The 12,312-nt window shown below is 34.5% G+C and overlaps 1 long non-coding RNA gene across 1 annotated transcript; it reads left to right on the top strand.

Moving 5' to 3' along the window:
• Positions 1 to 121: 121 nt before the first annotated feature.
• LOC128555226 (uncharacterized) lies at positions 122 to 6,015 on the top strand. The gene is made up of 3 exons (XR_008369890.1): positions 122 to 1,587; positions 3,023 to 3,145; positions 5,066 to 6,015. It is a non-coding gene; the product is annotated as an uncharacterized LOC128555226 (long non-coding RNA).
• Positions 6,016 to 12,312: the final 6,297 nt, after the last annotated feature.

The following is a 12,312-nucleotide window of genomic DNA, read 5'->3' as shown; positions in this document are numbered from 1 at the left end:
TAGACTGATATATATATATATTTATATTCAATGACTCGTTGATAAATATTTTTTCAGCACAGATATTTCTTTACAAATGGCACTCATTTTCAAAGGGAGACAACTTTTTCTTGACGATTACTTAAAATAATCGGAAAAAGTTGTCTCCCTTTGAAAATGAATACCATTTGTAAAGAAATAAAGATAAACGATTGCTGAAAACTGTGTTCCACCTTGTTATGCGAACTTTCTCCACTCGCACGCTATTGCAAATGCATCAAAACGAACATGTGTAACTGTTCTATGAAAGTGGTGAGTTTTTAAAGGCGTTTAACTATCCGGAAGTGGAGCTCGTTTAGGTAGTCATTTTCCGGAATTCAATGTTTATATCAATATACTAACACTTGTTCGTAAAGTAATATACATGTTTTACATGCTGTTCAATTTTCATGTCAAACAACTCTTTCTTTCTATGACTTGGTGTTGTTTGATTTTTGTTTCTCAAGGCTTACTTCGAAACCTTAAGACATATTATCTTATCACATCCAACGTCAGAACTTCCAGTCAAATTTGTTTGTTAAGTCATTTTTTTTTCACAGAGCGATACCTTTTGAGGATTTTTAAATTGCAGTACGCTCTTTTATTGAGTCATAAAGAAGTTGATACGATCTTAAGATGCCTTTCATCTTCCTGTAATAGATATATGTCTCCGCACTGTTAATTAGAACAGACAGCATTTCATAATGCAGTAATATGTCTTAAGTATCGTATTAACTTTCTCCACTTTTAAACCCAAATGAACAAATGAAAGTTAACCTATGACAAGAACACTGAAAAATAAGACTAAGTGATAAAATGATACCCGTTCGGGGATAAAACAGTCATTCTAAATTCATCTCCTTATACGCTAAAACAGAAATTGAGGACAACCAATAGAGTGTCACGTTCAGATGACCTGGTTTTTAAAGCTTTAAAGTAAAATTAAAAATACAAAATGCTTAACTTGAAAATCTTAGCTTTGATCCAAGGAAAACGGTTATATTTCCCTGAAAACAACAACACAATCAAGCATTCAAAGACAAGTAACCCATACAACATTCAACACGGAAATGTATACAACGCACAAATGTAATACGAATGGAATAAGTGAAACACAGATGTAAAAAACAAAAACAAAGATACAGGAAGTCTTAATTTAATACTCTAATTGGTTGAACAAATATTGATACAGGAAACCTGGCTTTTCAAGATGATGAACTTGTCATTAAACTTTACCGTAGTAAGATCTAGTACTTTAGTCAAGATTTTAAAAGTTTTTCGAGGAAAGGTAACCCTTTTTCATCCGTAAAAATATCTTAGCTGAAATGAATGTTACAACGCATCATTTATTTTTAGGTATCAAGACCGTTTTCATATTGACGAAATGCGATAAAGTCAGTGAATCTGTGAGGGTAGATAAAAGAAAGGTCTTTGAAGACAACAGCGTACGAGATTGCAAAGAGAAACTCATGGCAATGTTTTCTCTAAAGAGTCAGACATTGATATATCCAGTAGTTAACTACGTTGATGAAAATAATACGGATCTTCCGGTTGATGCTCTGATCATAGGTAATAAGACTTTTCCATCCTAGATATAAATGTCGTACACTTGCACACTTATATTTTGAATCACAATGAATGATTATGTAATTAATTCTGCTGTAATATGATATGACACAATGAGAGGATCCCGAAGGCCCTGTATCATTCACCCGACACAGTGCCCTCTAAAGTGTTAACAGCGTTTGTTTTTGTATGATTTAACTTAATGACCTAGATTGAGAGTTCAGATAACCACGTTTAAAACTATGTAAACATACTGACAAATGGTTCTGAAGTTCAGGCCTCTAGTGTGGGTACAATGTTTCTGTGTTTAAATCAAATGACTTAGTTCAGATGATCCAGTCTCAAACATCATCAGTCCTGGAATTTATAGGAAAAAAAACCATATTATCAGAAAGCTACTTTGACAGAAAGCTCAGGCCGAAAATGTGGCTTCAATGGTGTAAATGATATATTTCGGTTAACCTAGTGAGTCACACATATCTATTTTATAATCCCTCGCCAGGAGTGATGGGTGTTATAGGAATGGCATCCGTCTAGTCTAGACTCTAACGATCAACTTAAACCCCTTGAAGGATTGTTATGAATATTGGATCGAATGATCACCTTGTCTAGACAATATGCAGCACTTATGAATCAATCACAACGGCTCAAGTTCAAGGTCGCAACTCAGTGTCAAAAGTTTGAGCCTTCCATTTTTTGTCTGCTTTGTAGCTCCAAAACCCCTTCAAGGAATTTTCATGAGACGTGAGTTATATGATCACCTCATCAAGACAATTTGTACAACGTATGGGTCAGTCAAACTGAACTGAAGGTCAAGGTCACAACTCTGTGTCAATGGTTTGAAACTTCCATTTTGTGTCCGCTCTTTATCTCCTAAATCCTTTGAAGGATGTTCATGAAACTAATCACCTCATCAAGACAATGTTCGGAGCAATTACATCAGCCATATCGGTTCAAGGTCAAAGTCACAACAGAAGATCATAGTTTGGGCCTTCCAATTTGGATCCGATCAACACTTTCACTATCCATAACAGAGGGGAGATATAGCTGTTACTACTTTTTGATCTAAGATCTAATATCAAAACTCGATATATAGTCTATATAGGTACAAATTGTATAAAGGTAGAAAATGTGGTCTCTACAGTCTTTCAGTAGCGAGTTTACTTTTTCACCTATTTAATCAAAAATAGATACCCCGGTAGCAAACCTGTTTCAGATTCTTTTGAGCGTAACATTCTACCAAAAAGAGTATAACGAGATGCATCATCTTCTGCCTAACAACTTGAAGGAAAAGATGAAGTTTTGAGAAGGGATATTTTCTTGATTGAAAGTACATTGAAAGATATACAAAAGTTTCACTATGCTTTGTTTGTTTATTTCAAATATCATTACGAAAACTAATTAAATAGTATAGATCTACATATGAATTCAATTCTAGCGGCATTCAAGCAAATTCTGAAGTTTGGGAAAGAATGTTTGGAGATGTTGGATAACGCTGAAGAAGAAGGCGGTGCAAATTCAGAGGCATACAATTAAGTTTATAAACATACATATCATTATGGTGAGAATGTCTGTTAAAGTCTGACTGAAAGTTAAGTGATAGCATACAATGATTTTAAACGGTTTAATTATCTAACAGCAATACTTTTTTCCTTATCCAATGCGCCTGTTCGATTATGATTTGAAGTGTTGCGATTTCGATCTATGGGCGCCGCAAGTGCTCTCTGATTAAATGGTAAATGATAAAACCATAGTCTGGGTAACTACTGTTCTATTCAAGTTAAAATTTGAATATGAAGTGTACCTGTAACAGAAGCTTGAGCTGTGATATTCGACTTGAGTGGACTGACTTTGACAGACCTAGATCACCCGAGACGCGCTTAGTTTTATCCGATCCAAGACCGGTAAATCCAACAAGAGTTGAATGCAACATTTCCAATAAAGTTACTGTTGTAACGGCCGCCATTTTGTTATATACATCCATTTTCTAGAAAGTATCAAACAAATTCAAATTTTACGGCGTCGGTACAGATGCTATTTTAAATTGGAATAGTTTCTTTAATTTCGCCATTGGAATGACATGAGATCATGCTTTGTTCACGCAAGCTAGATTCTGGCCGCACTTCCTTTATATATGAAGTTGATTGACATGAATTCGTAATAAAATGTTTAAAATGAATAAGAAAAAAAAAATGTCAGGAATTTGTAAATTTATGTTAGAACGAAGAATCTATACGTCTGTTTGTTCATTCTTAAATTAAACCTTTCTTTCTGTTTTAACTATCCATAGAACCGAGTAATATTGATGAAAATAGTCTGAGCATATGTATAATACAGAATTCACAATACAATACGGTACTCATTATTTGTTTTCTGCCTGTTTGTATTTACTTGAGAATAGCGAGGCACTTTAACAGCTTGAGGTAATATAGTTCCTTGCTGTCATATTTTTGGTATTCGCACGGAATCCTGTAAGACTGATTAGATAATCCGCTGGCGTTACATTATACAAAAACTACGTCAAAATGTTTCAAACATTCACAAATAAATAGATGGTTATCTTAATACAAGCAAATATTTGTTTAAACAGAAATTCGACCGGCTAAGAAATTTACATTTTTGTCAAACACATAAAGTATATTAAATACATATATACCATTATATGTATACATATATACATATATACATGTATATTAAATGCTAGCCCGTTATTTCATTTTTTTCTTAGTTGTATGTTTCATATTTAAAGGGACAAAGGACCAAGAAACGTAAGGACAAGTAATTTGCTTTGCCTGTTAATCGAATCCTTTGACTTGCAATATACAGTTTCATTTACAACTGAGATGTTTCCAACATGGACATTTCTAAAATGAACTACTCCTTTCCTAAAGCTAAACATACGATCGTGCATACTGGACGGAAGTTTGATGCTGAAAAACTACATTTTACACCCGATGCTGTACATTACGTCTAACAAACTACATATACATCGTATGTAGTGGTTTCTTGATAAAAGTAATTAAATGTTGAATTTTTGGCATAAAAAAAGATAAAAATAACTTGATAGTTTCTCTTTGAAAAGGAAAACGTTTCGCTGCACACACTGGACCTTATACATTGTTCTAAATTTTGTAACATTATGACGCATTTCCTGTTTACGGACGCTACTGTAAGAAAAAAGTGCTGTTGATTATATTTTTTTCACAATAAACTATTGAATATTGCATTTAAGAATAATATTCTATCACTGGTTGGGTGTACATTATGTTATTCGAAGCATCTCCTTCTCGGGTAACTGTTCACTTACCCTTAAGCCAAATTCACAACTAATGAAAGAATCTTACAACGAACAACAAGACTGAGCAATTTGAAGAAATTTATCTTTCTTGAATATGAATTACTCTAGTGCTTTTATTTTAATGTTGTACATCATATCTTTAGAAATTATTGAATTTATAATTTTTTGTACTTTTTTTTTCAGGAGCGGACACCGAGACATCTTCTTTCACGATAAATATCGCTGTATTAATGTTTATTAACTGAAGACTGGCCAGCTTCTGTGCTGTAGTTACAGTGCTTAAACCCACAGTCAAGAGCAAATATGTTATGCACATAACAAGTTAACTAGTATGATTTATTCAGGTATTGCGCTGACGTAAAGTCTAATTCCACTAATCGTTGAAACTGTTTAATGATCATTTAATGGACTTCGACGATTTCCTAACCCTACTTTTTAATAGGCTGCAAATGGTATATTCTCTCATGTACTGAACCGTTTAAAGGACCTGAAGGTAACAATCATACACAGAAATAGCCGGTAATAAGTATCTAGCCTAAGTGAGAGTATATTGCATTTCTTGTTACAAGGGATATTTAAGAGGACCGCCCAAGCAGTTAATAAAGTTCACATTTACATTAATATTTCCATAAGAACAATCCATTCTTTAAGTTTCAGCATATTACTTTGTTATTCATAATTCATCAAATTTCTTTCGAAAAGGAGGCAAATAGCAGGACTTTAGTTTAAGTACATATGGATTTCTATATGCATTATAAATACAATTAAAAAGTCGACCAACACCAAATGATTGGTATCTAAAGGAGAGTCTTACGTCGTGCATATTTATACTACTGGTTATTAAAGGTTTATAAACAAAAATTGATTCTGTATGTATTAAAGTATCAATAAGTGAAATATCATTCTATGCATCATGAATTATGTATTGCAAGAACAATAATATTCAAAGATAAGTCTTTGTCTTTTACATTTTCGGTCAATTATATCTAAAAATAATATTTGCGTGCGCATGTATGCAGGCGAAGATACCATTACGTGTCAAATTCTTCCAATCAAAATTGAAGGATTATATTGCTCAAAGTCGTATATATGTACCAAGAAACGTTCAAGTGCAACAACACTTATTTCTTGATATATCGACATACATCAGAAAAAATGAACTTATGTCTTGTTATAACGTCCGGACTTTTTTTAAAATTTCTCCGGCTGATTGTTACTGAACGTTTTTTGACCAGTCGAAATGAAAATATACTGAGAAAGTAATGATTCACACTATTTTCTTTCCCATGATGTTTCATTCTATTCAGTGCTATAATTCTACAGGAAGCAATAATGAAATATTTGTATACTTGAAATTTTAACCCGTAGCCTGCAAAAGTTTTAAAATTGAATGGTCCATCGTTCCATTTGGACAGTAGCATGTATTATTCGAACGGGTGTTTATTGAAGATTTACTGACTGTATAGCGATCAGTGCAGACCATGCAAGCTGATCTTGGTTTACACTGGTCGCAAAGGCAGAATCGCTTGCCGCCATTAGGCTGCAGGTTAAAGAAAAAGAAAAACCCTAAAAAGAAGCCTCCGTGATCGAGTGGTAAAAGTTCTTGGCCTCGAATCACTTACCCAGTTACCTATATAGGTTCGAAACCTGGTTTGGAATGTAGAAGACTTTCATGACAGAAGCCATCAAACCAGCTAATGCAAGCTCGGTGGTTCGAACCAGGTGCATGCCAACTTGTGTTTGAAATAATACCAATAGGGCAAGAAGGTATTTCACTCAACAATTAAACTATGATCTATTATCTTGAACACAACAAAAATAAATAGTAACATAGATATAATTGATTGGAACATCCGTTTGGTAACGTTTTAAGAACGATTAAAATGTGAAGACTTTTTGTCATCTCGTCTTACGTATATAAGCTTCAAAAGAAAGCATGCGAGGTTCTGCTTGATTTAAGACAGTAGTGGGGAAAACTGTGTGGGGAGGGAAAGGGGGCAGATGGGTGATGTACATTTCCCTTACCTAAAATGGACAGACTCTATCAAACGGAATCTGCAGTTGCTCAGTTGTATTCTAGGCTTTCAAAGGATCTTTTCATATTTTTATACATACCGTTACAACTTTATAATAATTGTGAAGATGCACTATCAGTTCTAAATGATATAACGTTCATTTAATTAAAGACTTTTCTTTAAAGTGATCTTATGTGGCGTCTGTAGCTAAGACGAATAGTGTGATTTTTTCCTATTCCTTGTATTTCACTGACACTTTGAGGAGTAATGTCGATTTATATTATAAGGTGATAAAATTTGTAAAAATATCATTTGGAAGCAAATTATGAAACCAAGAAGAATAATAGCAGACTCGAGGTCGGTTTGATTGAGTCTGTCCAGGAGAAGTATAAGAAGAAATCTGCAACACCTCTCACGCCACCCAGCACCGACTGAAGTGGAACTTTAATACACATATGCTGAATGGACTCCAAAGGACCAAAAAATATAACAAGACTGAGCCAATTAAAACTAGAACTGTCACAGGAGTGACTCATACCCTCACCATGCGGTCTTGTCACAGAAGAATTGCAACCATAAGATATCTTAAAAATACTTAGAATAATATAAAAATGTCAAAAAAGCTTAATACTTAAAAAGAAGTTTACTCGTCTTTGGAGTACTTCTTCCTGGGCTTCCACATATTAGTAATACTAGTATAATTATCTGTCCTGGATGAGAGATGAGATAAATTTAAAAATATCTAATATTAGAGATACACTAAATTTTAAAGTGAATACAAAAATTGTCTTACCGACCCATGTTACCACAGAAAAATGTATTTACTTTTTGCATAGGATTGATAATAAAAAAGTTAGAAAAATACCTAAAATATTGAAAATCTAAAAATAGGATTTTTAGAAATAGACTAATTCCTGTAATTTACGGGAAAGAAACTCAATACAAAAGTTAAAATAGGTTACTTCCCTTTGGCTCTAAGCCAACCAGAATGAGATTTAGTGAAAATACATCAAAATTAACCTTAACTTCTACGTAAATAGGGACATAATTCAAGAAACATTGGTGCCAGAATTATGCACCTTGTGTCACATGATGTGGATGATGAGGTGGAACATCTATTTTAAGTTTAAATAAAATCCATTCAGTAGTAACTGAGATACAGTGAATATACATCAAAATTAACCTTACATTCTAAGTAAAAAGGGGCATAATTCATGAAAAATTGGTGTCATAGTTATGAACCTTGTGTCACATGATGTGGGTGATAAGGTGGAACATCTTTTTTAAGTTTGAATCAAATCCGTTTTGTAATAACCGAAGTGTAGTGAAAATACCTTAAAATCAACCTTAAATTTAAAGTAAAAAGGGGACATAATTCATAAAAAAATGATGTCAGAGTTAGGCACCTTATGTCACATGATGTGGGTGATGCGGTGGAACAACTATTTTAAGTTTGAATCAAATCCATTTAGTAATAACCGAGATAATAGATTTCGGGACGCGACGGTACGCGACGGGACGGGACAGGACGCGACGCGACAAAACTGACTCCTATAATACCCCGCAAACATGTTTGGTGAGGGTATAAAAATACGTTTTCGCCTGCTAGTTCAGTATGTTCATATGATATAAAATGATTTGTAACAGTAAGTTACATACTGTAATTAAACAGGAATCAGTGTCAATTGGTCATTCTTATCAAAATTACAACATTAAATACTCACGATGCTTACAAAAAAGCCGGTGGTCTATCCAGTTGTCCGCCCGTAATTAATACTCGGGGTTAACCTGGGATTTCCTACCACCATCAAAAGCTGAAAAGTCGCCATATGACCTGTAATTGTCGGTGTGAAAAATAAACCAAACAAAGCTTCTACTTTTATCATAACTCAATGTAAGCGCTTCTTCTTTTCTATTATTAGTCATTGTAAGATTCCAGTGAACATGTTGACCGCTATATTTACAAGTTGTTCCTTTTTGTTCATTCAAATAATATAGCTCAGGTAAATAGTGTGAAGTTAGCAGACTATCAGAATAGCAGAATAACTCCAGCAAAATGGCAGAACATCAGAATAGCAGAATAACTCCAGCAGAATGGCAGAACAGCAGAATATATAGCAGAATAACTCAAGCAGAATAGCAGAATAGTTTCAGTAGAAAAGCTCCAATAGAATAGCAGAACAGCAGAATGACTCCAGCTGGATGGCAGAATAGCAGAATAACTCCAGCAGAATGACAGAATACCAGAATAACTCCAGCAGAATGGCCGAACAACAGAATAACTCCAGCAGAATGGCAGAATAGGAATAGCAGAATTCTCCAGCAGAATGACAGATTAACTCCAGCAGAATGTCAGCATTGCAGAATAACTTAGCAAAATTACTCTAGTAGAATAGCAGAATAACTCTAGCAGAATGGCAGAATAGTTCGCTACTTACAGTGTCCTTAACAGTTTTGAAATTTGAATGGCGTTTTATGACAATGCTGTATTGTAAATACAACAGTCTCTTTCATATATACATCACTGTCAAAAAAGTATTTTCTTTTTTAAATTTAAAGAAAAATCTATTTTAGAAGTGAGGCTCTGGAAATTTTGTAAGACCAGTAATATGAGCGGAAAATAGCAAAATTATATAAAGTACATGTTGCTGTTTTCCTAAGGGTATTTATATTATTTTTTTGTCTCCATTTTTGGAACTTAAGGTAATTTTCATCTGAAATGTTTAAAGGATTATTCTATGTTTTACCCGGAAAGTATAACAAAATATAAATTCTCTTGGTTTACATATCAGTTACTGAAATGCCATTTTAACCAAATAAAAATGCTTTTCAAATGTGTTTTTCTCTTTTGATTTTCCATATCGGTACATAACCCGGCAACTGTCGGTCTATGGTAAAACAAGTTTTGCCATCAGAGGCCGAGGTGGAAATTCTGTTTGAGTGAAACATACGTTTCCACGGAACACTAGTTTCGTGACCTTCACGTGTTACCACATCTATTAAGGGATACAACTTGGTAACACTAATCATGGTGTGGAATCGTACCAGGTTTAAAGGGAGCATTACTTATTCCAAACATAGCATAATAAAAAGTACAAAGGGTAATAACCTTGACAGGAATTTCTGACACCACCTCGTACCCAAGGACCGCCTGGAGATACTCTGCTGGAGCCATTCTGCTATTCTTGAGTTATTCTGCTATTCTTATTCTGCCATTCTGCTGGAATTATTCTGCTATTCTGCTATTCTAACATTCTGCTATCAACAGCCACCAGGATATCTTTGCAAAACCAGGATTTGGGCAAACTTCACTACCATTTCTAAGTGACTTAGAAACTTCTGTTTTAGTTTGGGTGGTGGTTTAAGGGCCAAGGAGCAATAAATGATATAGTTTTTCTTATGTACAAAAACATGATTTAAAAATTGGATTTAAATTTTCCAATTTCCAATCGGATATATGGCGTCCGATTGGAATTTTTGAAAATCCAATCGGACATTTTTCCAATATTTTGGCGGGCTGGATTATTTTCTAGGCGGAAAAACAATATTCTTTTTTATAACAAACTTAAAGGCATATTTGTGTTACTTTTGTGTTTTACTGTCTTTTTGTCTGGGTTTGAGATCCATACTATGGTAAATAAAAAAATCCCATTTATGGTGGACGGATAGCCTAGTGTTTTGCACACTGGCCTTCCGATCCTGAGGTCGGAGGTTTGATCCCCGGCAGCTACTCGGGAATATTCAGAAACCCTTTTCAGTGCTTCCAACCCAACTAGAGATGTTCTGGTCAGGAACCCAGGCAATCCTTGCGTGTATCAGTGCTATACACTGAGCACGTTAAAGAACCAGACTGTCTATTCGCAACGAGCTAGGCTAAGTTAGCCGGACAAGCCTGTATCTGATTTCTGATCTCGCTGTCTTGGGGGCTTTGTCTCACTTTGTCCCTCTGGTCAGATCGCTCTGTGTCTGTACTAGTAGAGGATGACTTATGCGCCCTGTGTGGCTGCATTTGAACTATGTAAAGCGTCTTTGAACGTGAAATTGATAATGAAAAGGGCGCTTTATAAATCTGGTATAATAAAAATAATTTAAAAAGCTGTAAAAATCCGATTGGACATTTTCACAAAAATAGCAACTCAGATTTATTGTAAACAGATATAAACAAGATCAATAAACACCCTTTAACATGAATAGTGAATAACGATGTTTTTAGTCAGTTTAAAATGATTTAAAAAAAAATCTAAATTCAATTGATTCCTTTTCCAGTTTTAGGAGTTGGATTTTTTCCCAGCTTTTAAAGTTGGAATTTTTAAAATTTAAGGTTAATGTTGTTGCATTTTCAGCATCTCTGTTATTACACAGATGATTTGATTCAAACTTAGAATAGTAGCTCGGCATCATCATTCATATCATATAACGGTGATTCAAACATAAAGTAGTTGATACAAACCATCACCCATATCATATGAAAGGCGCATTTGCACCAATAATTCATGAATTATGCCCCCTCTTGCTTAGAAATATACTTATTAAATGTTTTGATAACTGTATTTTTATCTCTCTTATTACTTAATTCTTTTGACACAAACATCAGCTTTTGACACAAACATCAGCTTAGCTCGGTACGTAGAACGTTGATCTACAGATCTCGGGGTCTTGAGTTAGATCCTCGAGCGCGGCGTATGTTCTCCGTGACTTTGATAAACGACATTGAGTCTAAAATCGTTCATCCTCCACCTCTGATTCATGTGGGGAAGTTGGCAGTTACCTGCGGAGAACAGGTATGTACTGGAATTACTGCCTGCCGTTACATGACAAAAATCCTGTTGAAAAACGGCGTTAAGCCCAACACAAACAAACAAACATAAGCTATTGTCCAAAACCTTCATCCACATTGGAGTCATTAAACACTCCAGTGATCGCTCCAGCTTCCTCAGATGTGCTTATTTTCACTATCCAGCATAAAAATAGTAAAGCGTGCTGTAAACATTGTTAAATGAACGCCGCTGAAGAAGGCCGGAATGTTGAAAGCTCCGGCTACAGTATTTAATCGTTTTTTAATTATAAATTATATATATAAACTTCTTCAGCAAGGCTACAATTATTACACATTGCGTGAATATATTTTTTTTCAAATTTTATAACCATAATTCAGTTTTGCTTTTAAAATTAAGAAGTAATTTAAGGACACTTCTACATGAAGGTATTTTAAAACCCGATTTGTTATAGAATGTGGTTTACAAGCTTGGTAAGCTTTCGGATAATGATGGTTTTCCCTCTGTATTTTGTAAAATTATAGAACGTTTTGTCCAAAAAAGGTTCTGACCTAACTGTTTAGAGACACATTTGGACGCAAAGTTATCCTCTTTCATAGTGTATGGCCACGTGGATAGGTGGTGGTTCGGGGAGTGGAAC

Source organism: Mercenaria mercenaria, chromosome 1 (genome assembly GCF_021730395.1).
Source record: "Mercenaria mercenaria strain notata chromosome 1, MADL_Memer_1, whole genome shotgun sequence".
Classification (NCBI taxonomy): Eukaryota; Metazoa; Mollusca; class Bivalvia; order Venerida; family Veneridae; genus Mercenaria; species Mercenaria mercenaria.
Note: the sequence above shows the minus strand (reverse complement) of the source record. Positions and strands in the feature narration are given on the sequence as shown.